This window comes from Aquarana catesbeiana, linkage group LG13 (assembly GCF_042186555.1).
Source record: "Aquarana catesbeiana isolate 2022-GZ linkage group LG13, ASM4218655v1, whole genome shotgun sequence".
NCBI lineage: Eukaryota > Metazoa > Chordata > Amphibia > Anura > Ranidae > Aquarana > Aquarana catesbeiana.
This window is the reverse complement of record NC_133336.1, coordinates 190,292,006-190,318,744: the sequence shown is the minus strand read 5'-3', so window position 1 is coordinate 190,318,744 and position 26,739 is coordinate 190,292,006. Positions and strand designations below refer to the sequence as shown.

At 44.0% G+C, this 26,739-nt stretch overlaps 1 long non-coding RNA gene across 1 annotated transcript; it reads left to right on the top strand.

Annotated features, from left to right (window-relative positions):
• The first annotated feature begins 1,800 nt into the window (after positions 1 to 1,800).
• LOC141117689 (uncharacterized) lies at positions 1,801 to 26,430 on the top strand. The gene is made up of 3 exons (XR_012237201.1): positions 1,801 to 1,869; positions 3,086 to 3,106; positions 26,302 to 26,430. It is a non-coding gene; the product is annotated as an uncharacterized lncRNA (long non-coding RNA).
• The last annotated feature ends 309 nt before the right edge of the window (positions 26,431 to 26,739 follow it).

Below are 26,739 nucleotides of genomic sequence, written 5' to 3'. Positions count from 1 at the left end.
GGTACACATTTGTAGCAGAGATCCTAAAATGTGATATGGTAGATAATACATAGGTGAACTCTATTGGAATACGAAGGAAGGAGCTGCCCCAACTTGATGGCTTATGGTCTATGTATACAGTAAAATGTATTATACTTTCACCACCACTGTCTGCTTGGTAGGTATTTGTACCCTCCCAGAGAACAGCACCTTCAATATAGTAGCTGCTATATCAAGAACAAATCCCATTACAAGGCTGTGACTCTGTCAGGAGGTTCTATGGTGTGTAGTTATAGGCAAACCAAGGTTGATGGTTGGGAGTTATATACAGAGTTATATAGAGCAGCCTTTCTCAAACACGGTTCTGTAGAACCATAGAGTTCCTCCAGAGGTTGCTAGATGTTCCTAGAACACTGAGGAACTTCTGCTGCTCAGATAAGTAACCACTGACAATAACGATTATTTTAGCCATCTGTAAAGGGGGGAGGGGGGTTCTTCCCACTGACAATCAGTATAAGGAACATTCTTCCAAATGATCACCAATGTAAGGAGCATTTTCCCCACTGACCTCCAATGTAAGAGGCATTCTTCCAATTGACCACCAAAGTAAGGAACATTCTTCCCACTGACCACCAATGTAAGGAGCATTCGTTTAGTGACCACCAATGTAAGGGGCATTCTTCCCATTGACCACCAATGTAAGGAGCATTCTTCCCACTGACCACCAATGTAAGGTACATTCTTCCCACTGACCAGCAATGTAAGGAGCATTCTTCTCAGTGACCACTAATGTAAGGAACTTTCTTCCCAGTGTCTGTCACGCTAATGTACTGTGAGCTGGAGATAAAGTAAGTATTAGCGGGGTTCCCTGAGCCTTGAAAGTTATTCCAAGGGTTCCTCCATAATTCAAAGGTTGGAAAAGGATGTACTAGAGGATACCTGATTTATGGATTTATGGAAAATACATATGTACTGGAACAGCATTAATATTGTGTATATTTTTTTTAAAGTCTGTTATATCTAATATATTATAAAGACAAATGGCTTTTTAATCGTTTATTGAATTTATTACCAAGCAAAGTAGCTGAAAAATTCTCAAAATTAGCCATTGGTGGGTTTTTTTTTGGTCTTTGTCAATAGACAGGCATAACCCATGTCTTCAGTATCTAAGGTTTTAGAAAGGGTTATGTTCCCTGGGTGGGGGGCAATGGAATATACAGGTCAGTTACAGTTCAGTTCTAATTTATAACAAGCAACAAACATATAAGGCAGAGCAAGAAGAGACGGGGTGAACAAAGCAGGCTAGGAAAGTAAGAAAGGCAATAGGGTGGGGGAGTGAGTCCACAGGGGTAGGAGTAAAGGGGACAAAAAGCTCCTGTGGGTAGCTATCGCCAATTGGGTCTGGGACACTGGTGTCCCTCAAGAAACTTCAGCCTATGGACCCTCTATAAGAACACAGGAGTCATCTAAGTGTCATAACATTTTTATTGTGGGAAGGTTGAGGGTTGCAATCTAAAAGTGAGATGGTCTTTAAAGAATTACAGTCAGTGCTACAGTTGCCTTTTGCTTAGCTGTCATGTCCATCCTTCTGCATCAGTACTTGGCAAGTCACTGGCAATTTGCAGCATACAGACTGAAAAGAATGTCCCTCAGGAACTTGTTCTGGATTGGTGGCTGTAAGTAATGGAGCTGGTCAATCATCATAAAGGCCAGAGAGTCAACAACCTCTATAAAAACTCAACAATGCCAATGCAGCATATTGCTCTCATAAGTAAGGAAACTTCAAACTGTCCAGAAATTAATTGTACTGTATGTTGCTTTACAGACTGCAGAAAATGGTCACGAGAATCTACAATTTACACTGGCTACACTGGATGAATACCTTAATCTGTAAGTATTTTCTTTTTCTTTTCCTTTCCTAAACCCTAGAAAGAAGAATTCCAGATATGGATATACCATAATTCAAGCTAGACCAATGTATCTATGTAAAAATATCCATACCTGGAATTTTTTAACCAAATTTTAGTAACTGTTATGCAAGGTTTGTACATCACATGTGGGTCAATCTGGCTTGAGTTGGACTAAAAACGCTAATGGTGCAAAGTCCATGGCCAGACACCCCACCTTTTTCTTCATGGCCTGCCCTGAGACACAATAGGATGCAAGAGTGGATCTCTATAGAGTAAGGGATATCCTCTCTCAGAAGTGTCACAAAAAAATGTCCCCATTGGTAGATTTCCTCTCTATTCCTGTTCCAGTGACAACTCAAATTTTAGATTTCATGTCACATGCAGTCCTGGTGACAATGGTGAGCAGGTCAAATATAGAGGGTGAATCTCGTCAGTGCGAACAAAGGCAGCAAGAAAAATCTGAGAGGGGTCCTAAAGTTGAAACACTTCATACAAAATGAAAAAAAAACAAGAATTTGTTGTGTACTCATTTTATCACTTACTAATACTTGAATATTTCAACTGGGTATACATACAGTACATACGAATGTTGATCTTTGACCTGGACATACGTACAGTAGCTATAGCCATAGAAAGCGAGGTGACTGCCATGGGGCCCAGAGCTTTTTGACTACTCTATGGTTTATTTAGGCAACAATAACATTTGGTGAATACATTTAGACAAACCAATGTACTGTATATAAAGCTTGGGTGCCTATAAATGATTGCTGTGGAAATTATCATTCTGTATCACAGATTAATTGCCTTTAAGGTGAATATGAGAGAGACGAGGACCTTATAATTACTTTGCTTTGGTGCCCCATTACACGTAGTTATGGACTTTCCTATTATTATATATTTATTATACATTATTACAGAGTACTCAAACTACAGCCTTGTAGTTTCTAGAGGAAAGTTTACTTCCCTGCTGGAGGAAGTCTGTCTTATGGCTATTGTGTTCCTTTTAGCCAGTAAGCTCTCACACCTGTATATCCCCTATGGACCAGGACATTTTTTACATATGCAGCCACCCCATCTAATGGCTGGTAACCTACATTACATAAATGTTTTTGTTCTTGGGTTTAGATACTTATTAAGAGATCTTACATACGTAATACAAAGCAGTATAGCTGACTTTAGTTTTTTTGCTTTTATAGGTTTGACTGTCGTAGTTTCAGGTAAGAACACTAAATGATGAATATGAATACGAGACATCTCAGCACCTATGTTCAGGGTCTGCATGTTTGAGATTATTATGTGCAGAGAGAGACCTGTCCTTCATGCAAGACTCGCAGTTCAACAGTCTGTGTAATGTCATCTCTCCAGCTTTTCGGGTCTATTTTCCATTATATGACCTTGATTTACTAACGAGGATAGGGAGAAAGGAGCGCCTGGTGTCCGGAGTAATGCCACACTTGATAGAAAGATTACAATCTGTTATTGAAATTACAGATGTACAGTTCCAGCCAATGCATTTTAGGGGACAAGCCTCCACTTTCATAAGGGCTATTAGCAGGGGCGGCCCGTCCGTTAAGGGCACATGGGCACCGCCCCCCAGGCCACCAGCTCTAATAGGCTTCAATATAGGGTGGGCTCGGGTCGCAGAGAGTGTGCTCCAAGCCCACCCAGGTGTGTTACAACAGCAAATCAATATTCGCTGTTGTTACACTGATCCTCCTCCCGGCCAATCAGGCACGGGTTTTGACACCGGTCACCCGATTGGCTGAAAGGACAGGCGATTCTATTGGGGAGGGGTGCTCCAGCCCAAAAAACCTGGTCAGGGCCTATTACAACATACAAGAACATATTTGGGGGGCACACCATACAATGCATTTAAATTCAAGATGGTTCTGCTATAAGACCTACAAACAGTACAAAATATTTTACAGCGCACACATACAAGAATGACATTTCCTGCAGGGCTAGTTAAAAACACTTGAACACCTGAACATATTCAAAAATACGGGGGTTTGGTCACACTATATGGTCATATAGTGCTAAGCCCACTTACTGCGACAAAGTACCCCGAATTAGTGGGTCCTACACTAGTAATAGAATGGAAGATCCTTTGTCTCAACCATGGGAGCTGAACTCCTCTATGTGGGAGAACTGAAAGGCTGGAGCACCCATCCCCCTCCTCATTACCTCCTATTTAGTGGCCACCAGTGTTTAGGATGTATCCCTTTCAGTTCTCCCACATAGAGGAGTTCAGCTCCCATGGTTGAGACAAAGGACCTTCCATTCTATTACTAGTGTAGGACCCACTAATTCGGGGTACTTTGTCGCAGTAAGTGGGCTTAGCACTATATGACCATATAGTGTGACCAAACCCCCGTATTTTTGAATATGTTCAGGTGTTCAGGTGTTTTTAACTAGCCCTGCAGGAAATGTCATTCTTGTATGTGTGCGCTGTAAAATATTTTGTACTGTTTGTAGGTCTTATAGCAGCACCATCTTGAATTTAAATGCATTGTATGGTGTGCCCCCCAAATATGTTCTTGTATGTTGTAATAGGCCCTGACCAGGTTTTTTGGGCTGGAGCACCCATCCCCCTCCTCATTACCTCCTATTTAGTGGCCACCAGTGTTTAGGATGTATCCCTTTCAGTTCTCCCACATAGAGGAGTTCAGCTCCCATGGTTGAGACAAAGGATCTTCCATTCTATTACTAGTGTAGGACCCACTAATTCGGGGTACTTTGTCGCAGTAAGTGGGCTTAGCACTATATGACCATATAGTGTGACCAAACCCCCGTATTTTTGAATATGTTCAGGTGTTCAGGAGTTTTTAACTAGCCTTGCAGGAAATGTCATTCTTGTATGTGTGCGCTGTAAAATATTTTGTACTGTTTGTAGGTCTTATAGCAGCACCATCTTGAATTTAAATGCATTGTATGGTGTGCCCCCCAAATATGTTCTTGTAGGCGATTCTATTGGACGCCTAGGAGGAGCTGGAAGCCCCATGATGCAGAGGACCCTCAGCCGAGCCACTGCACCACGCTGCCTTCCACCAACTGGCAAACAGCGGGGGGCGTGGGTGCCGCTCAGGGGGATGGGTGGTTGTTTGCCGCCCCCCTAAAAAAAAAAAACAGCCGCATATGAGTACATGTAGACGGAGAAGGGTAGGCTCCACTGTGTTACCTGGGTATGACAGATCCAACCGGGACAGGGGCTTTTAGAGGGGCCTGCAGGTTAGCCTCTTGCCTACTGACTATGGGCCCTGGCATTTGAGGGAGCTACAAGCATTCAGGAAGATGTCCTGTAATATAATGCAAGATGACATTACCACATTTAACAATCAAGGAAGACATGATGGTCTCTGGCAATTTGAAACTCAGTGAGAAGATCGATGTGAAAAGAAACCTGTTTAATGAGATTTGGACAGCCCTGGGTCTTCTTGAATGATGAAAAGCTGTTACCGGGTTGTCTAGGGTGGGCTGTCCCTGACTAATCAAAGCTGTCTGGGTGCCTGGCTATTGATTAGCTTACTGTTTATTAGATCACTATATAAGTAGGTTACTTTAATCTGCTAGCTGTTCATTAGATGTACTATTAAAGCTTTCATTGTGTAGGATAAGGTGATCAAGCTCTTATCTGATTTTGTGTGGTATAAATCCTGTGTGAATTTTCAATAAAGAGAGTTCCAGCATTATAGCTGAGAATTGCACCCATAAAGAAGACTACGCTGGCTTCAGTGCAATTCTCAGCTATAATACCTGGTTGCAGAGTGGAGGAAGCTGTATCTTGGTGGAGGCACTCGGACTGAGTGCCAGGCGGTCTGTCATACTGGGTCTCTTGTGAGAGCAAATGTTGGCAAGAGATATTGCAGACATACCAGTACGGTAGTGGCCCATGCCTCCAAAAGGAGTTAAACACCACCACCCATATACTTAACTTAATCAGTCCAGCGTGGTCTCTAGCTCAAACCCATTACTAAAGAGGAGGAAAACATCCACTTAGCTTAGTGAATATTGTGTAAAGTACATTTACTTTAATTAATCGATCACTAGAGATGCGCCGAAACTTTGGCTGAAAATTATGTTATCGACAATCGGCCGATAAGAGAAAAAGGTGCCGATAATGGCACCGAAAATGCACGAGATTTTACGTGAATTTAACCTCATCAAAAACATAACACGGGTGCATTAAAGATACATTCTTCCTACGTTTTCAATGCATTTGAACTAGGAGGTGTGTTTTTTGTGTGGCTTTTGTTAACTGACCAAAAATGCAGCAAGCAAGATTTTTAACACCACAATGGAAGCCCAACAGACCAGTGTGAAGACATAGATACAGGATGGAAGTTTATGGAAGGGACTTTTGGAAAGGCACCACTATGACAAATATATATAAAAATACAAATATAATTTTATTAAATACAATCTTAAGACACTAATAAAATACATGCAACAGTAAATGCAAAATTTGCACAGGATGATAAGACTCTCTTCATACAAGGAAAAGCTCTAGATCCCCAAAAAAATGTAGGTACCCCTATGTGTTTCGACTCAAGGGTATTCGTCTGGGAGTTCTCAAGAGCAACAGATTGAACAACTGTTACATATGGCAGAGAACACATGCATGCAAGATCCCTCCAAAGCCTCCACAAGTAGAAAACAACTCAAAGGACATAAACTTACATTTTGCCTGTAGTCACGTGGATAATGGTAATACTAGGGCTGTTACTGATTAAAATTTTCGTGTTCGATTAATTAATTTTTTTAAAATAATTTTGATTAATTATAACGCACATACAGATCCATACAGTGCACTAGACACTGCCTCTCTAGTAGACATCTGTGGAACTACCGCACCCAATATCCCTAGAAGGCAATACATGTGAAGGGGCTGTGTACTACAAATCCTCTCCTGAGGAGAGGAGACATGGAGTTTTACTGGGCAAATTACAGGAGAGCGGGGTCTTATCGACGTCACCGGACTCCTCCCCCTTCCCTTCCCTTAGCAGAAAGAGGCACTTGGGGAAGGGTGGAGGAGTCTGGTGACATCATTGTCCGTGACGTCACCGGATCTCCGACGGAACTCCCTGAAGACCCGGAAGCTGGCGGAGAGGTGAGTACCGATCAAAAGGATTTTGATCAATCAAAAAAATTCATCGAGGAATTAATCATTAATTTCCGCAGCCCTAGAAATTACCACTATTGTGCAGCATAGAGTGGGGAGATAAATCAAGAGTACATGGCCATGGTGGAAACTCCTCACAACCTCCCTGGTAAAGTTGTTGATGCTTATCCCAGATTTAGTATTGTATCAACCTGTAGAGTAGCCAAGAGATACTCCGAGGAACGTCTATAATACCAAGGAGTAGAAAACAGTCTCCTGGACTACAAGCGTAGTGAAGGGTTCAGCAATGTGTGAAGACATAGAATTTAAAGGGATACATTTTTCTTGAGCTTTTCTTGCGCTAAAGGTGCCAATAATGGCCGACGATAAATTTATATTCATTTAAACTGATGACTCTAATTATAAAGTCAATTATAATATAATTCTATATAAAAATATAAATATTTTTTTAAAAACTGTTATTTTTGGTTTCGGTTTTTGGCCAAGTCCATCCTGCATTGTCAGTTTCCTTTTCGGCACCAACATTTTCATTCGGGGCACCTCTATCGATCACATCCAATGCAATAAAAAAAATAAAAAAACAGGATTTTTGTTTGCACATGAGTAGATTTTTAAAATGTCCATAACTTCATCTTGTTTATTAAACTATAACTCTAGCAAAATATTTCTTTTTTTTCTTTTGGATAAAGTAGAAAATAATAAAAAGCCCTGTCCAGCTATTATGGCTGTCTCTGTCAAGATGGGAAGAGTTTCCTTTACTTTCTGTTTTCTGTATGCACAATTGGAAGTGAGATGAAAAAGGGTTCTAATTCTTTAGTAGTCCATATAAAATAAATAAAAATGACTAGAGATCAGGGCTTTTTTTCAGGGGGAACTTGGTGGAACTCAGTTCCACCACCTCTGGCTCAGACCCTTTGGTGCCTGCTCACCACAATCACTTGTAAACACAGAAGTCTGGTTTCTGTGTTTACAAGTAACAGCTCTGCACTCTGTGTGTAACCCCCATGAACTCTGCACTCCGTATGTAATGCAATCCTGATATTTAATGCCCCTTTAAGACCCTCCTACTGTTTGTGAAATATGACCTATGACCACACCCACTATTTGATGTGATTTGGAGGGTGTGTGGGCGGGAGGGGTTTTGGGGGCTCGTGGTTGAGTTCCAGCACTTATTGTTTGAGAAAAAAAGCCCTGCTAGAGATAAGTGAAAATTTTCTACACATTTGGGGAACTTTCACAGTATGTCCTTATTCACTTGTGTATATATAGGAGGGGATTTACTAAAACTGGTGCAGCCGTGCATAGTAACCAATCAGCGTCTAGGATTTATTTTTAAAGCTTAATTGAACAAGCTGGAGTTGGAAACTGGTTGGTTACTATGCACAGCTGCACTAGATTCTGTGTGCTCCAGTTTTAGTAAATATTGTCCATACCAGTGGCGGCTGGTGCTCAACATTTTTGGGGAGGCGCAAATAAACTGAAAAATTCTGAAAAAAAAACATCAATTGCAGCCTCACTGTGCCCATCAAACGCAGCCACTGTGCCATCAAATTCAGACACTGTGCCATCAATTGCAGCCACTGTGCCCATCAAATGCAGCCACTGTGCCTATCAAATGCACTGTGCCCATCAAATATTAATTTGCTTTTCTAACACACCTGGGTGGGCTCCGAGCGTAATGCTCTGTGCTCAGAGTCCACCCTATTTTGAAGCCTATTAGAGCCTATGGCTCTAATCAGGTACTTCAAAAAAAAAAATACCCCCGCCACTATAATTCAGGTGCCTGGCATCCAAAAAGGGGCCCGATGCCTAAATAGGGGGTGGCCACAGTGGCCATGGATAGATTCATGCTATGCATGAGTCTATCCATGATACATGTAGGGGGGTGGCATGACAGAGGGAGCAGCGCCCATGCGCACTTATGGATGGGCCGCCACTGCTCCATAGGCAGATTTACACACCTGTGATAGGCAGAAATTGCTTGCCTAGATCCTCACATAATTATGTGTTCCCCTGTAATAAAATCTTCAATCAAACTTTTTTACATATGGAGAATATACGCTGCTCAACCATAACTTTATGGCCACTGACAGGTAGAGTGAATAACATTGATTATCATTTTACAATGGCATCTGAAAGTGGGTGTGATATATTAGGCCGCCAGTGAACATGCTGTCTCTGATGTTGATGTGTTGAGAGCAGAAAAAATGGACATCGCAGTTTGCTGTGTATGGGGCTACATAGCCTCAGACTGGTCAGGAGGTCCATACTGACCTGTGTCAACAGCCAAAAGCACCCACAGTGGACACGTGAGCATCAGAGATGGTCCACGAAGCAATGGAAGAACATGGCCTGGTCTGATAAGTCACCAGATAAGGCACCAGAATGCAATATGGGAAAAAGGCAAGCCAGAAGAGGCAGTATGATGCTTTGGGCAATGTTCTGCTGGGAAACCTTGGGTCCTGCCAATCATGTGGATGTTACTTGGCTCGTACCACTGACCTAAACATTGTTGGTGATCAAGTGCACCCCTTCATGGAAACAGTGTTCCCTGAAGGCAGTGGCCTCTTTCATCAGGATAATGCTCGAAAAATGGTTCAATAATAGTTTGAGAAACACAACGAGTTTCAGGTGTTGATCTTTGGACATTTTCACTTTTGTTGCCAGTGGTTTATACATTAATAGCTATGTGCTGAGTTATTTTGAGATGACAGCAAATTTACACTGTTATACAAGCTGTACACTCACTACTTTACATTGTAGCAAAGTGTCATTTCTTCAGTGTTGTCACATGAAAAAATATAGTAACAGGTACTCTTTATGGAGGTTTCCGTGGTTTATTAGTCACCTAATGCCTCCTCTGCACTCCAGTCAAGAAGATCAAGTGCGGACAGTGCTCAGCCTCCTTGTTTTCCCGAACAGAGTTGCTGGGTTCTAACAGTTCGGAACCCAGAAGGGCGCAAAGCTGAGCATTTCCATGTTCATTTAGATTGGTGATTGGATGTTCCTCTGTCTGCTCCTACTTGCCACCCTGGAAGTGTTGTTCTCCTCCTGTCTGGTGGGGGGGGGGTGTTGGGGGTTCACATACTGAGTCTGGTAAGAGTGAGGGGGGACTGTAATAGGGACTCTGATGTAGCAGAAGCTCTGGTGGTGACCCTGATGTAGGGGAAAATTTATTGGAGGCCCAGATGTAAGAGGGGACTCCAATGTAGAAGAGATTCTGATGTAAAGGGGGTTTGGATTAGAAATCTGATATGAGGACTCTGATAGCCTCATATTTATTTGGAGTTTCATTGATTTGTTTACTAAAGTACTTTCTCTGTAGTTTTTAATCATATCATGCTAATTACAAAAAAACTCCTTATAAAACATATTTATTCATTTAAATTTAATTTATTTATAAAACGTATTTATTTATTTTTTTTTTGGCCTGTGAATTTTTGTAAATAATGCCCTTGTACTGAAAAGTTTAAGGCCTACTGGCCTAGATTACTTTTACCCAAAAGCCACAAGCTTGCAGTGGAACACGTCATTGGCAGTCAGAGATGGTAATCTGGGATGGCGGTCTTTTATGTCACCACTGCCCAGCTTAGAGATGTCCCCATAAATGGTAGGTGAGATTATAAAGCCATGATAAGAATAGCTAAGATGCTAAAAATGGGACTGGTGCCTTTCAGTTTCTTATTAATCAGTAGGTGTGAAAAATTGTAGGATGGCGTTACGTCCACATAGGGAATATTTGACGATTGCTTAAAGTGTATCTAAACCCAAGCATAAACGTGTAAACTTATAAAATACTGCAGCTTACCAGTGCTTAGGTGTGGTGGCTGCTGAAAGGGTCATGAAAAAGCCCCCTTGTGTTTTGTAATCTAATACGCGACTGTTCCTTTAAAAGTTATCACTTTGCTGAATAAGTGACCAGTATGAGAGAGTGAGAGCGATAACGCCAAATTTAACACACCTGCTCCCCATTCACACCTGAGACCTTGTAACACTAACGAGTCACGTGACACCGGGGAGGGAAAATTGCTAATTGCGCCCAATTTGTACATTTTTACTTAGGGGTGTACTCACTTTTGTTGCCAGCAGTTTAGACATTAATAGCTGTGTGTTGAGTTATTTTGAGGAAACAGCAAATTTACACTGTTATGCAAGCTGTACACTCACTACTTTACATTGTAGCAAAGTGTCATTTCTTCAGTGTTGTCACATGAAAAGATATAATAAAATATTTACAAAAATGTGAGGGGTGTACTTACTTTTGTGAGATACTGTATATACGGTATAGAGATATATCTGGATATGAAGCAACGGAATTGGCCAATGGTAAGTTAATTATAATTAGATAATAAGATGATAGTCAGAACTAGTGTTTAAAAGTGTGATGGCACCTTTCAGCTGCATTAGTTGTTTTTTTTTGTATCCAAGCTGCATTAGTTTCTTTTTTTCATGATGAGTACATTTTTTGCAAATACAAATGTAGCACCCCCTCCAATAGGTAGGTGCTAGAGTGAGGATTTTTGTAAAGGGAAACTGTCAGGCAGGTAAATTTAGGCAGGCCTATGCTTCAGGCTAGGCCTGCTTGTTTTGATCTGGGGGACAGGGAGTGGTCAGTGCAGCAGTGGGTGTGACCACCTGTGCTTTATTCCTGAGGTGCCTCCCCTGCTTCCAAGTAGAATGATCCGGAAGAGGGGCAGGGCCTTAGACTGAAGTGGCAGGCAGCTCAATTTGGAGCCCTGACCAATCCCCAACTGGAATTGGCAGGGGGCAGGCCTCCAATATAAGCTGAGGTAACAGGCCACTGGGGGGAGTTGTGGGCTGGGAGACATAGAGAATGCAGTACTAGGCAGCAGCATGGGCTCCATCCCCATCTGGGGGGGTTGCGAGGCCTAGAGGAGGAGCCCAGGAGAGCTGTGAAGGAACTTCATCTTTAGCATAGTTGCCAACAGTCCCGACTTTCCCGGGACAATCCCGATTTTTTGGGATTGTCCCGAGAAAATCGTGAGTGTTTTTGTAAAAAAACGGCAATGGCTCCATAAAAATGGCCGCCGTCGCCCCACGAGTGAGTCAATAAGTTGTTTCCCCTTGTGTTCAGTGCAGGGCTCTCTCTTCAGTGTACAAATAGAAAATTCTATTGTACACTGAAGCCTATTGGCTACAGGGATTGGCGACCCCTCCCCCCTCTCCACTGAACACAAGGAAATCCTCCCTCCGCTCTGCCCCGTGTGTGACAGTGTCTCGTCTTTGACGAGAAGAGAGGGGGGGTCGCCGGGGAGCAGCCGCTCGTGAGTCACTGTAACAGAGAGAGAACTTACTACAGACACGCTTCCTGCGCTACTCTGCATACTGGCTAGTTGGTAATGTGTCCCCTGAGGTGCCCCATGCCCTAATGTGCCATGTGCTATGTGCCCCGATGGGCCCCATAATGTGCCATAATGTGCCCTGATGTGCTATGTGCCCTGACGTGCCCCATGCCCTGATATGCTATGTGCCCCATAATGTGCCCTGATGTGCCCCATATTGTGCCATGTGCCCTGACGTGCCCCCTGCCCTGACGTGCCCCGTGCCCTGACGTGCCCTGTGCCCTGATGTGCTATGTGCCCTGATGTGCTATGTGCCCTGACGTGCCCCATAATGTGCTATGTGCCCTCATGTGCTATGTGCCCTGACGTGCTATGTGCCCTGACGTGCTATGTGCCCTGATGTGCTATGTGCCCTGACGTGCTATGTGCCCTGATGTGCTATGTGCCCTGACGTGCCCCGTGCCCTGACGTGCCCCGTGCCCTGACGTGCTATGTGCCCTGATGTGCTATGTGCCCTGACGTGCCCCGTGCCGTGATGTGCTATATGCCCTGACGTGCTATGTGCCCCATAATGTGCCCTAAAGTGCCCCATAATGTGCCATGTGCCCTGACGTGCCCTGTGCCCTGATGTGCTATATGCCCTGATGTGATCTGTGCCCCATAATGTGCCCTGATGTGCCCCATAATGTGCCATGTGCCCTGATGTGCCATAATGTGCCCTGATGTGCCCCATAATGTGCCATGTGCCCTGATTTTTCCATAATGTGCCCTGATGTGCCCCGTGCCCTGATGTGCTATGTGCCCCATAATGTGCCATGTGGCCTGATGCTGATGTGCCCCGTGCCCTGATGTGCCATGTGCCCTGATGTGCCCCATAATGTGCCATGTGCCCTGATGTGCCATGTGCCCTGATGTGCCCCATAATGTGCCATGTGCCCTGATTTTTCCATAATGTGCCCTGATGTGCCCCGTGCCCTGATGTGCTATGTGCCCCGTGCCCAGATGTGCCATGTGCCCGTGCCCTGATGTGCCATGTGCCCTGATGTGCCCCATAATGTGCCATGTGCCCTGATGTTCCCCGTGCCCTGATGTGCCATGTGCCCTGATGTGCCCCATAATGTGCCATGTGCCCTGATGTGCCATGTGCCCTGATGTGCCCCATAATGTGCCCTGTGCCCTGATTTTTCCATAATGTGCCCTGATGTGCCCCGTGCCCTGATGTGCTATGTGCCCCGTGCCCTGATGTGCCATGTGCCCCGTTCCCTGATGTGCCATGTGCCCTGATGTGCCCCATAATGTGCCATGTGCCCTGATGTGCCCCGTGCCCTAATGTGCCATGTGCCCTGATGTGCCCCGTGCCCTGATGTGCTATGTGCCCTGATGTGCCCCATAATGTGCCATGTGCCCTGATGTGCCATAATGTGCCCTGATGTGCTATGTGCCCTGATGTGCCCCATGCCCTGATGTGCTATATTCCCTGATGTGCTATGTGCCCTGATGTGCTATATGCCCTGATGTGCTATATGCCCTCATGTGCTATGTGCCCTGATGTGCTATATGCCCTGATGTGCCCTGATGTGCTATGTGCTCCGTGCCCCGATGTGCTGTGCCCCGATCTCCTATGCCCTGATGTGCCTTGTGGCCCTGTGCCCCGTGCCCTGATGTGCCCTGATGTCCTGTGCCTCAATGTCGTGTGCCCTGATGTGCTGTGTCCTGATGTGCTGTGCCCTATATGCTGATGTGCTGGGCTCTGTACCCTGATGTGCTGTGCCCTGATGTGGCCTGGTGTGCTGTACCCTGATATGCTGTGCACTGATGTGCCTTGTATCCTGATGTGCCTTGTGCCCTGATGTGACCTAATGTACCGTACCCTGATGTGTTGTGCCCTGGGCCGGTCTGGATGAAGTCCAGGGCCACATTTTTGTCCCAGTCCAGCCCTGGCCCCCTCCCCCATATCACCACCATACCTGCCCTCCCTCCCCCCATATCACCACCATACCTGCACCCGCCTCCCCCCATGACAACACCATGCCTGCATCCCCCTCCCCCCATGCCTGCACCCCCTCCGGCCTAGTCACCACCATGCCTGCACCCCATCCGGCCTAGTCACCACCATGCCTGCACCCCCTCTGGCCTAGTCACCACCATGCCTGCACCCCTTCTGGCCTAGTCACCACCATGCCTGCACCCCCTCTGGCCTAGTCACCACCATGCCTGCACCCCCTCCGGCCTAGTCACCACCATGCCTGAACCCCCCAGGTCACCATCATGCCTGCACCCCCAAATCACCACCCTGTCTCCACCCTTCCCCAAGTCAGCCTGTAACACCCCAAGTCACCATGCCTCCACCCACACACCTCTCTCCCCTTGTCACCACTCTTGAGGAGATGTAGCTAGACTGTAGCCAACACTCCATATGCAGCCAACACTCCGCTGGGGACACCTGACGTAAGAGGTACTGTACTGAGAATGCCTGATGGAAGGAGGCACTCTGCTGGGGCACCTGATGCAAGGACAGACTCTGCTGGGGGCACCTGATGTAAGGACAGACTCTGCTGGGGGAACCTGATGGCATCTGGTGGCAGGCGACGTAGCAGGTGACACGCTCAGTGGTCCCACTGATTCTGCATTATGGTGAGTTGAATGATTTCATTTTATATTACAATGTAATAATAGAAATAATGCGATTCAATCATCCTGACACCATAACAACCATGGTGCCGGGATGATTGAAGTGCTAACACCAGGTGTTTGGAGTATCTTTATCTGCTGATTGTTAAACTTTCTAGAATACACATATTTTTATTGTGTAGGATCTGGGGCTGCTGTCCCGTCATTCCCCTCTCCCCCTTTCCCCCTCTCCCCCTTTCCCCCTTTCCCCCTCTCCCCCTTTCCCTCTCCATTCCTCATTCATCTCAGACTCTAACCACACCCTCTTGAGACACGCCCATTTAAGCCACGCCCAATATTCTGCGTAAGCCACGCCCATTTTTCACCACGACGAGCTTCAAGCGCGGCACTTGTATTTTTTTGCTAAACCACGCCTACAAACAAATGCCCCGCCCCTAATTATTGTACAGCTCTGCCTACAGCCAAAAAAGTGTCCCACATTTTTTTTTTGCAATGTTGGCAACTATGCTTTACACGGTCATGGATGAAAGAGCTTCATCCTTACACGGTCATGGATAAAGTGTTCTGGAACAGAGGGGCTGGAGAAGCTGCCGAAATGTATGTCCAGTAGGGATGAGCTTCGAGTTTGAGTCAAACTCATGTTCGACTCGAACATCGGCTGTTCGCAAGTTCGCCGAACAGCAAACAATTTGGGGTGTTCCCGGCAAATTCGAATGCTGCGGAACACCCTTTAAAACTCTATGGGAGAAATCGAAAGTGCTAATTTTAAATGCTTATATGCAAGTTATTGTCATAAAAAGTGTTTGGGGACCTGGGTCCTGCCCCAGGGGACATGGATCAATGCAAAAAAAAGTTTTAAAAATGGCCGTTTTTTCAGGAGCAGTGATTTTAATAATGCTTAAAGTCAAACAATAAAAGTGTAATATCACTTTAAATTTTGTAGCTGGGGGTGTCTATAGTATGCCTGTAAAGGGGCGCATGTTTCCTGTGTTTAGAACAGTCTGACAGCAAAATGACATTTCAAAGGAAAAAAAGTCATTTAAAACTACTCGAGGCTATTGCATTGCCGGTCCGACAATACACATAAAAGTTCTTTGATAAAAACGGCATGGGAATTCCCCACAGGGGAACCCCGAACCAAAATTTAAAAAAAAATGACGTGGGGGTCCCCCTAAATTCCATACCAGGCCCTTCAGGTCTGGTATGGATATTAAGGGGAACCCCGGCCAATTTTTTTTTTTTTAAATGACGTGGGGGTCCCCCTAAATTCCATACCAGACCCTTTAGGTCTGGTATGGATTTTAAGGGGAACCCCGCGCCAAAATAAAAAAAAACGGCGTGGGGTCCCCCGAAGATCCATACCAGACCCTTATCCGAGCATGCAACCTGGCAGGCTGCAGGAAAAGAGGGGGGGACGAGAGAGCGCCCCCCCTCCTGAACCGTACCTGGCCACATAACCTCAACATTTGGAGGGTGCCCCCCAAAACACCTTGTCCCCATGTTGATGAGGACAAGGGCCTCATCCCCACAACCCTGGCCGGTGGTTGTGGGGGTCTGCGGGCGGGGGGCTTATCGGAATCTGCCTGCTCAGACATGGAATCAATACACTAGAATTTATGTGAATGTTAAAAACGTATTGAACCTTTGGCCCCTGATGAAGGTATTGGAACATCTCATACCGGAAACGCGTCGGGCATTTGGGCAATCTTATTGTATGCTTATTCTGTGTACAGTAATTATTTGATTTTCAATGTTACATATGTTGTGATTTTTGTCATATGTGGATTTTACATATTTTTTACTCTATATCATTAAAGAATACTTTTTACACATCTTTGAGTGGGTGGCCTATTTAAAGTCCCAACTTAGGGGGTTATCACCTTTGTTTCCAGTAACCAGGGATGGGACCACCACGCTCTGTGATATGATGGGAGCCTCTCTTTTTTCTATAAACAAAAAAAGAGCGACAATTTTGAAAAAAAATCATTATTTTTTACTTTTTGCTATAATAAATATCCCCCAAAAATAAATAAAAAAATATTTTTTTCCCTCAGTTTAGGCCAATATGTATTCTTCTACATATTTTTGGTAAAAAATTGCAATAAGCGTAAATTGATTGGTTTGCGCGAAAGTTATAGCGTCTACAAAATAGGGGATAGTTTTATGGCATCTTTATTATTATTATCTTTTTAGTAGTAATGGCGGAGATCTGCGATTTTTATCGGGACTGCGACATTATGGCGGACACATCAGACATTTTTGTCACTATTTTGGGACCATTGTCATTTATACAGCGATCAGTACTATAAAAATGCATTGATTACTGTGTAAATGACACTGGCAGTGAAGGGGTTAACCACTTGGGGGCGATTAAGGGGTTAAGTGTGTCCTAGGGAGTCATTCTAACTGTGGGGGGGATGGGCTTCAAGTCACATGACAGCGATCACTGCTCTTGATGATGGGGAGCGGTGATCTCTGTCATGACACAAGGCAGAACGGGGAAATGCCTTGTTTACATAGGCACTTCCCCATTCTGAGGCTCCGTGATATAATCGCCGGGAGACTCGATGTCCACCGGTCCCACAGTCACACTGTACGCCTCCGGCGGCGCGCATGCGTGGCTGCTACCCCCGGCTCTTAAATGGGGACGTACAGGTACGCCCATTTGCCACCGCTGTCATTGTGCCGATGTATATAGGCGTGCGGCGGTCGGCAACTGGTTAAGCAATATAACACAAACACGTAATAAGCCCAGGGTTGTTTGCAAAATATAAATAACAAGTAACAAGTAGCTAGATACCAAATATGTAAAGACTTAAAACTGCATGCAAAACTCCTTATTATCATATCCCTTAGCCCTGGTTCACACCTATGCAATTTTTAGTGCATTTTCAGTTTTGCAGAAACACACTGCAGTCCATTTAACATGGTTTATTAGGGATGTAGTTCACATCTGTGCAGTTTATGGAAAGAGCCAGAGACTTTTTTCTGTTTTTTCGTTCCATAGACTTCAATGGATGAAAAACATGTATTGAAAAACGCAAAATGCACCTGCAATATGCAAACTGCAATCTGCATAGGCGTGAATCAGGCCTAATGGTACAGAACACTATTTTAAATAAGTAGATACTCTGAACACCCTACAATCTTTATATTCATAGATAAATTATGTTACGAATTTTTGCATGGAATGGGTGGAAGCCTCCTTGCATAAGGAATTATGGATTCAAAAATTGTTTGATGTCTGGGAATCTTTCCTTCTTTCCTTCAAACCTTACCCATGGAATTTTAACAATCTATGATGTAATTCTTTCAATATACTCAATAGTATCAACTCGGACACCTAACCAATGATGTTTCACTTCCCTTTTAAACTGAATTTTACTTATTAACCTGAAAACTGAGGCCTTCACCCTTTCCTTTGCCCCCTACCTACTAGTCCATCTATTCAAGTATTTCTTAATGTTCACCACTAGACCCAGCACTGTTAGCTCACTCTCAACCTATAATAACATACTGGGGTTGATTTACTAAAACTGGAGAATGCAAAATCTGGTGCAAGTGTGCATGGTAGCCAATCGGCTTCTAACTTCATTTCCTTGTTCAATTAAGCTTTGACAATGTAACAAGGTCCCGGGCCTCCAGAAGCCTAATGGTGACCTCAAGAGTCAGGGAGAGCTGACATCCTTCCTTGTAGAGTGGGTTATCAGGCATGGTGGGTGTAATGCAAGATGAAATGATGGGCGCCAGTCACCTTTTGAATGCAAACAAGAGATTTATTGTCTCTTAACAAGAACTGTGGGAGAGTGGGTTAGGGCCAGGACACCCTTAAGTAGATGCAATGATAATTGGCAGACTCCGAGACACTACAGGTAGACAGCTATACAGTGGAAGGCTTCCAGATGGATAACACTTCTGTATAGGTAGGACCGTTGTCTCCTATGGCAACTGAACTTGTAACGGTCTACTAACTGTAGTTGCACATAACTCTTGGTAGCACAGAATAGTTCTTCTCTTATCTTACAGTATCCCACTGTAGATCTTCACTCACTGAGCTCCTAGTCTCTCACTAGACTTCCAGATCTAATCGCCACTGGATCCCCTGAGCTCTTCCACAGTTATCCTGCTCTATACTCCTCAAGCGTCACCCCCGCTAACCTGCTGGGTCCCTGGCTTGGCACTTGCTGATGCTTTCTCACTTCTTCACTGTCCCCGGCTTGCGAGAAGTCTGCTCTGGTACTTGCTTCAGCTTACTCACAGTGGTTTCTGGTAACAAGGTGGATGGTCCCTTAGTAGCAACAGCTTCCCCTCTACCTCTGACCACAACTGGTTCCCCTTCCGGCTGAACCTTCACAACTCGGTTGGACTCCAATCCTGCAGTCCCAACCCTACGCTGCTTCTCTTGTACCTGGATAGGCTTCAGGCAGCCTAGCAGCCAGGTGTCCCCAGGATAGGCCCCCAGGCTTCCAGCCTAGCAACCCGAGGCGACATGACACACGTCCATTCAGACAGCCATCCAGGTGGCACAGAACCCCGATCACCTGACTCCACCCAAATAAATAGGCTCTCTCAGCAGGCCAAGGGATTAAAGAAACCCCTGCCAATTGGCCGAGACACCCCATCCATTGGTGATCGGACCTTGCTAAGCCCATGTCATTCTAATGTCACCAGCCACAGTGCCACCTAGTGACAGAAGAGAAAAGGTGCAACAATTCCAGAATTAGAGAGGAATCAGTGGATCTTCTAACAATTAACCAGGGCATTTACTACCCGGCAAACTAAATTTGTTAGCAACCCTGCCTAAACACCAGGGTGCTACAACAATAAAACCTGGAAGCTGATTGGTTTCTATGCAGAGCTGGACCAGATTTTGCACCCTCCAGTTTTAGTAAGTCAATCCCACTGTCTTTCTTACATTTGACTTATTGGACAAACGTTGTGGTCATTTTTTCTTATTGTTAATCTCATTCTAGCATTAAAATAAACAAAAATTATAAAAATTGCATGCAAAATAGCGACGAACCCAAAATTGTACATAAGCAAAGCTCAAAAAATCTTTTGCAGCTCATGAATAAGGAAATCTGAAGTAAAGCTGAAGTTTCCTTAAAGTGTCATTAAACCCAGACTTGGAAAAACTGTCATTATGTTATGTACAGTGGCGGCCCGTCCATAGGGGGCGCCAGGGCGCCGCCCCCCCCCCCCCCCCCTCCTGTAGTCAAAAAAAAAAAATAAAAAAATTAAAAAAAAAATAAAAATTTCAAAAAAAAAAAAAATTTTTTTTAAAACGGCCCCTTTAAGAACAAAAAAAAAAAAAAGTCCTGTAACAAAGTGCACTGTGGCGCCGGACGCCAGTGCACTATGGGAAGCGCCACGTCAATGCAATCACGAGATTGCAGACGCGGTGCTTCATTTGCGGGCTTTTAACCCGCCTGGTGGCGCAAACGAAAACGCCGATTAGCTTCCGCTCGTAGAATCAGTGTGATTCTATGGGCGGGAGCATTGCTTTTCAAATCTTGAGGTCACTTCTGGCTTTCGTGAAGAAGACGAGAGCCGGAAGTGATGTCGGCAGCTCCGTTCTTCAGCTGAGCGGAGCTGCAGGAGAAAGGTAAGAGTCATATGAGGGATGGGTTGCTGTCTGGCAAGCAGGGTGAGCTCCAGCACAGCACAGCTGCATGTATCTGTCCCTCTATTCCCCATTCCCCCCCCCCTCCCCCCTGTTTTACTACACACGGACTGAAGACACCTATACACAGACAGAGGGGGAGGGGGAGGAGAATGGACACATACACAGGACATGAGGAGCAAGTTATCAAAGAAAGATACAGTGATTTGGGGGGCTGGGAGAGGATGCTTTATGTGCTAGGGGCCACTTTGGGAGCAGAGAGGATTTGTGCTAGAAGGGGGGTTGAATATAAAATTAGACCCCCCCAGCACAAATCCTCTCTGCTCCCAAAGTGGCCCCTAGCACATAAAGCATCCTCTCCCAGCCCCCCAAATCACTGTCATTATCTTTCTTTGAGAACTTGCCCCCCTTCCCCCTTGTTCAAAGAGATGCTGGCTGTTATTAAGGAGACAAGCATGGTTTCTGGGATTAGTGGACACAGTGGATGCATTTTTGATGACACAGTGAATGCATTTTTGATGACACAGTGAATGCATTTTTTATGATACAGTGGATGCGTTTTTTATGATACAGTGGATGCGTTTTTTATGATACAGTGGATGCATTTTTGATGACACAGTGAATGCGATTTTTGATGACACAGTGAATGCGATTTTTGATGACACAGTGAATGCATTTTTTATGATACAGTGGATGCGTTTTTTATGATACAGTGGATGCGTTTTTGATGACACAGTGGATGCGATTTTTTTATGACACAGTGGATGCGATTTTTTTATGACACAGTGGATGCATTTTTTATGATACAGTGAATGCGTTTTTTATGACACAGTGGATGCATTTTTGATGACACAGTGGATGCATTTTTGATGACACAGTGGATGCGTTTTTTATGACACAGTGGATGCATTTTTGATGACACAGTGGATGCGTTTTTTATGACACAGTGGATGCGATTTTTTATGACACAGTGGATGCGATTTTTTATGACACAGTGGAATCGATTTTTTTTATGACACAGTGGCTGCGTTTTTGATGACACAGTGAATGCATTTTTGATGACACAGTAAATGCGTTTTGGTGACACAGTGGATGCGTTTTTGATAACACAGTGGCTGTATTTTGATGACAGAGGCTGCGATTGATGTTTTTTTTTCAGAATTTTTCAATTTGTTTGCGCCCCCCCAAAAATTTTGAGCACCAGCCGCCACTGGTTATGTAACAGAGTGTTCATTCTCACAAAGCTGCTAAAGCATTTGTTTTGGGTAGTGTGAAATGTACCTGGTTTATCCGGCCTTCAACTGTCCCTCCTATCATCTTTGTGTCCCCATTGCAGTCTGAGATTGTGTAGACCAGCTGTTGTCATCTACTGAGCATGCTCCAGTTTTAGTTCCCTTCTAGGTTCCTCATTTCCTCCTTTTTCTTATCTGAGCAGCCCATGTGACTATAGAGTTGCACATGTGGGCGTATACACTCTGGTAAATGACACTCCCGTCCCTCCTCCTCCCTGTCCTCCTATTGCTAACCACTTTGAAGGAGGGTTATAGTATGCTGACTGATTACATTCACAAAAGTTTAATATACTATAAATCAGAATTAATTGTATCAAATGTAGAATAATAATAATAATTGCTAATACCTGTAAAGTAAAAAAGAACATTGGATTCAGATGCTGTCTGAACAAAATGAAAGCTAGTGTCAATCATCTTTGATTTCACCTACAAATTATAAATACACAAAAAATACACATTTGATGTTCAAGAAAGATTTTTTAAAAATATACTTATGTAGCTCTACTCCCGAGGGAGCCAAAGCTATACTGTCTAGGTGTTCCCCACAGGTTTTTTCCTCAGTCAGGCACACAGGCTCATCCACACTTCCTTTATCCACTTCTGGACCAGGCCTATTTTGACACTTGTTGCTTACAAGCAGGGGCGGACTGACCATTCGGGCCCTCGGGCAGTGCCACTAAGGGGCCCCATCAGGGTTGCCAGCCTCAATAAAACCAGGGACAATATGTAAAAATTAGTGTTTTTATTTAAAAATCCCAAGATTATAGCTGCCCTGCCTCTCCAGTACCTTTTCAGTGTGTGTATGTGTATACTGTGTGTGTATATTGTGTGTCTGTGTGTGTATACTGTATATGTGTGTGTATACTGTGTGGCCCGATAATCTATTGCCTGGGGGCCCCATAATCTAATATTGCCTGGGGGCCCCATAATCTCCTATTGCCCGGGGGCCCCATAATTTTCTATTGCCTGGGGGCCCCATAATTTTCTATTGCCCGGGGGCCCCATAATCTCCTATTGCCCGGGGGCCCCATGAGTTGTCAGTCCGCCCCTGCTTACAAGTTAAAATCCGTATTTTTTGCTAGAAAATGACTTAGAACCCCCAAATGTTTTATATATATTTAAGCCAAGACCCTAGAGAATAACATGGCGATCGTTGCAATATTTTATGTAACATGGTATTTGCGTAGCGGTCTTTCAAGCGCAGATTTTTGGGAAAAAATACACATTTTTGAATTAAAAAATTAAGAAACAGTAAAGTTAGCCCCATTTTTTTACATATTGTTAAAGAAGGTGTTATGCCGAGTAAATAGATACTTAACATGTTACACACTAAAATTGCACGCACTTGTGGAATGGCGACAAACGACACTACTTAAAAATCTCCATGGGTGACTTTTAAAAATGTTTAATGGTTACCTGTTTGGAGTTACAAAGGAGGTATTTTACTAGAATTATTGCTCTCGCTGTAATGGTTGTGGCGTTACCTTACATGTGTGATTTGAACACTGTTTACATTTGCGGGTGTGACTTACGTGTACGTTTTCTTTGGTGCGGGGATAGGGGCGCTTTAAAACATTTTTTTATTATTATTTATTTTCTTTTTTTTTAATTTAACACTGTCCCTTTAAAAAAAAATTTTATCAATTTTATTGCTGTCACAATGTAAATAACCCCTTTGACAGTAATAGTCAGTGACAGGTACTCTTTATGGAGGGATCGGGAAGTCTAAAAGACCCCAAATCCCTCCTTTGCACTTTAAAGTATTTAAAATGCCAAAATCTGTGTTCTGGAATACTGATTTTTTTTTTTAAATCGGCGCCATTTGCAGCCGTGTAAACCATAAGTGACTTTGTAACGTCGCTTCCGGGTTTTTACATCGGGGCAACTCCACACAGCCGGCGGACCTGGTGGATAGTCACTCCAGTCTCCCGGTGTTCACCTTTTAAGGTCCGATTTCAGCCTGAATTTTCAGCTAAATTCGGACCTGGAATGGAGCAAAAGACGCACAGGGCTCCTGTACAAATTCGCACCGGAGCCACAGCGGAGATATGTGAACCGGCTCCATAGAGGGCCCAACAAAATCTCCTGTTATTGTGAATTGGATGCGCAATAGTGTGAACCCAGCCTGAAACGATATCCAGCTGTCACATGACCCAGCTTTCTCCCAGCCTGTCTGCAGGGAAACATAAGCAGGAGGAGCTTCTAATCCTCTGCTGCTGGTCACATGTTCAAAATAAAAAAACAGCCTTTGGAATATATACGGAAAACACAGAGTTAATATAAATAATAAATATCAATACGCTGTTTTAAATTGTCATACAAATATACCTGTATATTTGAAATCAAATATTTATTATTTTGTGATAATAACATAGTGTGGGCGGATTTCTGCCAGTCACAAGCTGTGTCACACCCCTCCAGCCTGTGTGTTAGAATAAGAGGGAGGTGAAGCCTCCATCAATCTACATGTAATATCCCATCCCCATTGTGTTTAGCTGGTTAGAGGAGGAAGGGAGCGGGATGTCGTTTAACACTGTGTATACATCCTGTCAGGAAGGACGGCATCCAGTGCATAGGCACATGTTAATTCAAATTCCTTTACATGCATGTAGGAAATGTGCACGTGCTTATGCACGCATGCACGTGCATATTTGTGTGCATGTGCACACATCTGTTGCTCATTGTTTCTCATATTAGTGCCAAGCAGGCTTTTTAAGCTGAGCCTGTGCTATGCTTCAGTGCTGTCTTGTCTACAGTGTCCCCGTGCATACCTGCAACCTGTTACTCTACATCTGGCTACTGTTACCGACTCGGCTTGTCTTGACTACTCCTGAACTCCACCAGCACTGACCCCGGCATGCCTCGGACCTTGCTTCTGCCTGTGCCCCTTGCTGCTGCTCCACAAATCTGTTACCAACTTGGCCTGTATCCTGACTTTACCCCTGCCTACGCATCTGCACCTGATCCCTCTGCCTGTGCATGGCCCTGTTTGTCTGACTCTGCCTCTGTCCCCAGTGCTGCTAGACTCCCTGCTGCAACCCACTGCCTATATTCCTCTGGCGCCTACTCACTGCCTATCTGCTTCCAGTCTGTACATGTCTGCTGTCACCAGTGTTAGCCTGCTCCTGTCTCCTGCTCACTGGTGTCTATCTGGTACTCCTGCTCTGCTGTGGTCTACTAGCAGTCTTCTCCTGTTGATTCAGAGAATCCATCCAGCCCTGCCAACAGGCACTCATGCCACTCTGTACTCCTTCGCCTCCTGTCTATTCTATCAGGGGCCCTGAATCAGAGGTGTAACAGAGGCCTTCCTCATCATGTCAGGCTCTTCTACCACATACATGACACACGGACATGTATGATTCTATAGTCACATGGGCTGCTCAGATGTGATAAGGAGGAAATGCTCAGCATAGAAAATCACTGAAAACTGACCATGTGCAGAGCTGCCACCACAGCTGCAAAATCCCTAGACATGGACAGAAGGGAGAGATAGAGGGCAGCAGGATAAACCAGGTTTTTTGTAGAATCTCATAGTGACTTTTTAGGATCTCTATTGTCTTTTTGGTTTTCTTAATATATTTATATATATTTTATTTTATTCATTGGTGTCATTCCAAAAAGTTCCTAAAAGCATTGGAATAGCATAGTACTAGCCAAACATGGCCCCAGTTATAGCAAACCCAGACAACACCGGTCCTTAAATTTTGGGGATAGTATAATTGTAGGGAATTTCTTCTTTAGGATTTCTTTTTTTTTTTGTTTGTTTCCTCTCAAGAAAAAAAAATATATACAGTATAATGCACAGTATTTATTGTATTTTTTCATTACAAACTGTTCCTCTACCTATAAAAGCATTGGAATAGCATAGTACTAGCCAAAAATAGCCACCGGGTTTGATTTACTAAAACCAGAGAGTGCAAAATATGGTGCAGCTGTGGAAGCTGATTGGCTACCATGCACAGATGCACCAAATTTTGGACTCTCCAGTTTTAGTAAATCAACCCCATTGCTACAACAAACCCAGACAACACCAGTTCAAAAATGTTGGGGGATAGTATAATTAGAGAATTTCTTCATTAGGATTTCAATGTTCTTTTTGGTTTTGTAAATGTAAATGTGCAATATTTATTTTATCCATTTGTACCATTGCAATTCAAAAAGAACCTATAATAAAGCATTGGAAGAGCATAGCAGTAGCCATTTCTGAGTATCAAAACTAGAACATTTGTGTATTAAAAAAGAAGCTTGCAAATTAGCCTTGCAAAAGGCCAAAAATACCAAGATTCACCTCCTGTAGTCTTCAGTGGGTTTTGGCAATATAAATTTGGTGTTTGAGAATGTCCCCCCATGGTTTGTGGAACATCCAGCGAACCAAACGTTGCCCAGTTCACTCATCACTTAGCGGTAACATTCATATATTATCACTTTTTTTTCTTTTTCTTAGAGTTGTTCTCGCAGCCAGAATTAAAACTATCCCATAATCCAGCGGTAGAAGGTGATCACATGACCCTGACATGTGTCAAGAATCTCAGTCCGCACAGACACAGGACAAGACTGAAGTTTGCTTTCTATAAAGATGGACAGATTATTCAGAGATTCATCTGATCAATATGGAGTCCAGTCTGCTCAGCTGAAGGATTCTGGGAATTATTTTTGTGAAGTGAAGACATCTACCACCAATGTATTAAAGAGGAGTCCAATGCTCCATATACAAATACAAGGTAAGTGGGGAATGGATATTTTATACACTCACCAGCCATTATTAGGTACACCTTGCTAGTACCGGGTTGGACCCACTTTTGTCTTCAGAACTGCCTTTATTCTTCCTGGCATAGATTCAACAAGGTGTTGGAAACATTCCTCAGAGATTTTGGTCCATAGT